A 5165-nucleotide genomic window follows, 5' to 3' on the forward strand; every position below is an offset into this window, starting at 1 on the left:
TTCCCAGAAGCCTCCCCAGCTCCACCTTTTGGATGCCCCTTCCCCGAAACTGCCACAGGGTTGGGCAGGACTTGGCATGAAGCTGGGTGTGTGGCTGAACAGGATGCCCAGAAGGAGTGGTGAGGAGTGCCCCCCCCCCTCCAGTCAGCTGTCAGCCTTGTCATCCCTGCCACTGTCATATGGCCAGTCTGGAAGGCAGGTGGAGCTAGACCAAGGGTGGAGGAAGCTGGAGTCAGGCGGAGGCGGCCTTGGTTGCTATAGGGATAATCACTCTAATGACACACTTGACAACTGTCACACGTTATAGTTTCTTTGTATACCTCATAATAATAACAACACATACTAATGGGTGATAGCTGCTATTCAGGGACTGTCCACCAGGAGGCAGGATTTGCTAATTCCATTTTACAGAGAAGGAAACTGGTGACTTCTTAAGGGGGCTCCTACGGCTGTCCCCAAATCTCAGTTCTTGTACATCATTACTGTCAGCTCTCACACTGTGAAGTGGGCTTCTACTTCTTGTTTTGGAGACTTGGGGATTGAACCCCAGAGGGAGGCAGCTGCTTGGATTGGGCCAGCCTCATCAACATTCTATGTTCAGGCTCCTGGGAGAGGCATATCAGTCAGGCACTGACCCATGGCCATCTGCCCTGGTAGCCAGGAATTTCCCCAAATCTGACATTGCTGGACTCTGGACTACAATGTTTTCCTGACGTTTATTTTTGGAGTGGGGCGGGGTGGCCACACAGTTGGCCTCACTGGGGTGCTGTTTGCTGTTTTTCTGTTTACTGTGGCTGCTGCTGACTTCCGGCCGTGAGTGACTCAGCCCCCCTTCAGGCCCCATCAATTCCAAGCCGAGAATCCTTTATGAACCCCGCGTAGCATGTGACTGCCCTGGAGGCCTCAGAGTGGCAGGGGAGGTGGGGCCAGCAACGGTCTGGAATGTTGTTATTGGTGCTGCAGGTCTCCAGCAGAGCCATGACCCCCTCAGAGCGGGGGCCACAGCTGACCCATTTCTGTACCCCAGACGATCTCAGACTGGCGCCAGCTGTGGTTCCGGATATTATGTCTAATTGACAGGCTGGCTGGACAAACATAGCAAGAGAAAGGAAAGGATAAGTGAAGAAAAGAGGGAGGAAAGGACAGAGGAAGCAGAGGGGGCAGGAAGGAAGAAGAGAAAGACGGAAAAGGGGGTTTGAAAGAACAAGGCTGGCCAAATGGCTGAGTGTTGTGGTGGCACATGCCTGTAACCCCAGCACTCAGTAGGCAGTGGTTTTCTGTGAGTTCAAGGCCAGCCTGGTCTACATAGCAAGTTCCAAGCCAGCCATGATTATGTAGTGAGACCCTGTCTCAAAAAGAATAATAAGTGCATAAATAAGCAAACAGATGAAGGGGAAGTGCACACAACATGTGACTAGAGGCGGGGTGTGTACTGCAAAGAAGTCATTACCTTCCACCCTCTACTTGCTCCAAGAACAAACCTAACTTTCTGCCCCATTTTCTGGCCCCCTTCTATAGTCCCCTGCCGCTAGGCATCACAGGCTGTTCTGATTCTTTACTGCCACCGTGTGGCCGCTCTGCTCTCTGCAGGTTATTCCTTGGGCTTTCCTCTGGGGTTCCTGGCCTAGGGTACTAGGTGTTAGTGTGGATACGGTCTTGTCTTTGGGAAGGCTTGGGTAAATTTCCTCAAGCCTTTGTGTGTGCACTTCATGGCTTCTCTCTTTAGTTCCAGTCATCAGATTCCAGAAGCTCTTGGGCTCAGCACAGACTATCCCACTCAAAACTTTGCCTTCACATAAACCTAGCACCAGAGACTTGGCACATGACATTTTAGTCTGTCCTTTGACATATATATGATTCCTATGCACCTTTGAAAAATGAAGAAACAAGATGCTGGGAGAGGAGAGATAGCTTGGCTAAGGTCCGGCTGGAAGTTGGAGGAGCTAAGCCTCAGACCCCATCATTGAGTTCCCAAGTTTGTTCATGCAGAATCTTCAAAAATTCTGCCAGGGTGGTAACAAATGTCTCTAATCACAGCATGTGGGAAGCAGAGGCAGGAGAAAATGGAGTTTGGTGTTCTCCTTATCTACAAAGTGATTTTTTTTTTTTTTCTTTTTAAGACAAGGTCTCTCTGTAGCCCTGGCTATTCTGGAACCCACTCTGTAGACCAGGCTGGCCTCGAACTCAGAGATCTGCCTGCCTCTGCCTCCCAAATGCTGGGATTAAAGGCATGTGCCACTGTGCTTGGCTTATATAGTGAATTTGAGACTAACTCCAGATCTGTGAGGCTCTGTATCTAAAAAAAAAAAAGAGGGGGACAGGCAGGCGCAGCGACAGCTCAGTGGCTCGGAGCACTTGTTGTTCTTGCAGAGGACCTGTGTTCGGTTCCCAGCACCAGGTGGGTAGCACACAGCCAGTAACTCCAGTTTCAGGGGATTCTATGCCCTCTTCTGGCCTTTGTGGACAGGGGGCAGACACATGGTACATAGACATTCAAGCAAAATCTAAATGTAAAATGAAAAATCTTTAAAATCTTTTGTAAGCTAACTTGTCTAACACTCTCATTTTCAGTTGCAGAAACTGAGGCCCCGAGAGTGCAGTGACTTCTTACACTGCAGGTAAGCAGACCCAGGTCTTTGTCCTGCAGGACAGGACCTGGAAGACGCCCCCGCTGCATGGACCTCCTCTTAGGCTTCCCCTACGTGCCCTGATACTTACTGTTGCTCGCTCTCCTGACTAACTTGTCACTTTGGGTATGTGCAGGCAGATAGGTGGCTCAGGCAGGAGACGGGAGGAGAAGGTAAGTGATGCTGTCGTCGGTGGGGGCTGAAGGGATGCACCTTCCTCTTCCTATGGGCAGGCCTGCCTCTGGCAACACTGGGTTAGTTATTGGCCTCCACACCTTTCCTTTTGGGTGGGTTCTTAGAGACAGGGGCCTGGAACTCTGAAGGCAGGTCCATAGACCTGGGCCAGAGGAAAGAGGAAAGGGTGGGGAAGGAAGGGAGCTTGGGAAAGGGGCTGGAAGTGCTAGAGACAGGCGGAGGGAATCATGAAAGAAGATGGGGTTGGGGCTAATCTTCCAGTCACCCTCAGCCATCCTGCTTTCTCTCCAGTAGCGCCTCTGATTTTTTTTTAAAGATTTATTTATTTATCATATGTAAGTACACTGTAGCTGTCTTCAGACACTCCAGAAGAGGGTGTCAGATCTCATTACAGATGGTTGTGAGCCACCATGTGGTTGCTGGGATTTGAACTCAAGACCTTTGGAAGAGCAGTCAGTGCTCTTATCTCGCCAGCCCGCACCTCTGATTTTTTAAAAAATGATTTGATTGGTACTTTATGTGTTATGTGTATTAATGTTTTGCCTGCATGTGTGTAAGTGAACCACAAGCATGACCTAGAGGGCACCAGATCCTCTGGAACTGGAATTCCAGACTTGGGAGCCGCCATGTGGGTGCTTGAAACCAAACATGAGTCCACAGCTAGGGCAGCCAGTTCTCTCAACCTCTGAGACATCTCTCCAGCTCTGAGTATCCCTCACTTTTTTGTTTGGTTTGGGTCCCTGACAGCTTTGGCTATCCTGGAACTCACCCTGTAGACCAGGTTGACCTTAATTTATAGAGATCTGCCTGTCTCTGCCTCCCAAGTGCTGGCTGGGATTAAAAATGTGCGCCACCACTGCCTGGAGAACACCTTATATTTCGAGTTCTCTTTAATGCACCCTAAAGCTAGAGATTGTTGAGTAGTCCACCCTGCTCACCACCTCTGCCTACAGCTGTGCTCATTCTCTTACCTTATACAGGTCTTCAACTCCCCACTGAGCCCTTTTCTTGTCCCCTCCTGCCAGCAAAGACCTTCTGCCTCATCTGGGATGCTGGTGCCTTCAAAGCCCATTTCCCATAGCCTCTCAGGTCTCTGTAAGGCTATGGTTTTCCAGACTTGGGGCACTAACTAGTCTGTGGTCTGTGCCCTATGACCTACTGGGGATGCTGCAAATTTAAATTTTTCTTTGTTCTTAAGCTTGGCAGTGGAAGTACACATCCTAGCACTCAGGAGGCAGAGGCAGGCACATCCAGGGTTACATAGAGAAACCCTGTCTTGGGAAAAAGTTTATTCTTGAGAATTTCATACAAGCATACAATGAATATGATTAGATCCGCACCATTTGCCCCTTACTGAGACACTGAGAGTTCGTATCTTGCTTACGAGCTCCTGGGGAAGAACAGAAGAGGAGGAAGTATGTTAGGATCCAGAGGGCTCTCCGCTCGCTGCCCTTCAGGGGCTTTTGAGGAATTGGAAAACGATCACGTGTCCTGGGAGTCAAGAGCATGGGCTCTCCAACTGTATACCCTGAACTTGATCATAAATCTGTGACTTTCTTGCTGTGTGATCTTAGGCCTGTTACTTAACTTCTCTGAGCTCTGGTTTCTACATCTCTACAAGGAGAATGCTATAGTTGCCTGCCTTTAAGTGCTTCTGGGCTGCAGCCTGAGCACCAATTCTCAACGACCTTGTAAAGCCCTTTTCCCATCCCTGGTCTGTGTTCTGCACCCCTACCCTGGATTCCCATCCCCTCCCAGTGTGCTAGAAAGGCAAAGAATTCTACCCAATGTTTGTCCCTTCCTGCACTCTTATGATGTGCTGTTACTAGGAATGAGTTTCCTGCCTTACATATTGAGTACTCTTCAGTGTCACCACCAGGAAGCCTTCCTTGACTTCTCCATCCCCTCCCTCTGGGGTCCCTCTTCAGAGCCCCCCTTACCAGCAATGAAGGAGGACACCATGCCCCTGTGGGGCCCAAGGTTGAGACCCAGTAAAATGACTGGAGGCTGAGCAGGGCTCCCTGTACGCCTCCTTCCTGCCCCAGTTTTATTTTGTTTCAAGAATCATTCCAGGCAGCATCCCTGACTGCCACCACAGCCATCTGGGCACACTGTTTCATGCAGTATAGAAGGAAAGAAGGAATAAGGGGATGGAGGGTGGGGGGTGTGGTCTGCCCTGAAAAGCCATTGGATTAGAAAGAGTCTGGGGGCTTCCAGATGACAAGGCCTGGCCCAGCCACCACTATCCCTGGCCCGTTTTTTACCTCTTGAATATTGGCCACAGGGTGAGAAGCTTCAGTTGGTCCAGCTGTGGCTGGTGTCCTGTTGACCTGTGTCCCTATT

The 5165-nt window shown here is 50.0% G+C and overlaps 1 long non-coding RNA gene across 1 annotated transcript in view; it reads left to right on the forward strand.

Annotated features, from left to right (window-relative positions):
* Nucleotides 1-755: 755 nt before the first annotated feature.
* Nucleotides 756-5165, forward strand: part of LOC110285802 — a 6780-nt gene continuing 2370 nt past the window's right edge. Inside the window, exons 1-3 of the long non-coding RNA XR_002377086.2 lie at nucleotides 756-813; nucleotides 2572-2618; nucleotides 2764-2800. This is a non-coding gene — a long non-coding RNA (uncharacterized LOC110285802). The remainder of the gene's footprint in view (nucleotides 814-2571; nucleotides 2619-2763; nucleotides 2801-5165) is intronic.

This window comes from Mus caroli, chromosome 19 (genome assembly GCF_900094665.2).
Source record: "Mus caroli chromosome 19, CAROLI_EIJ_v1.1, whole genome shotgun sequence".
In the NCBI taxonomy this organism is placed as follows: domain Eukaryota; kingdom Metazoa; phylum Chordata; class Mammalia; order Rodentia; family Muridae; genus Mus; species Mus caroli.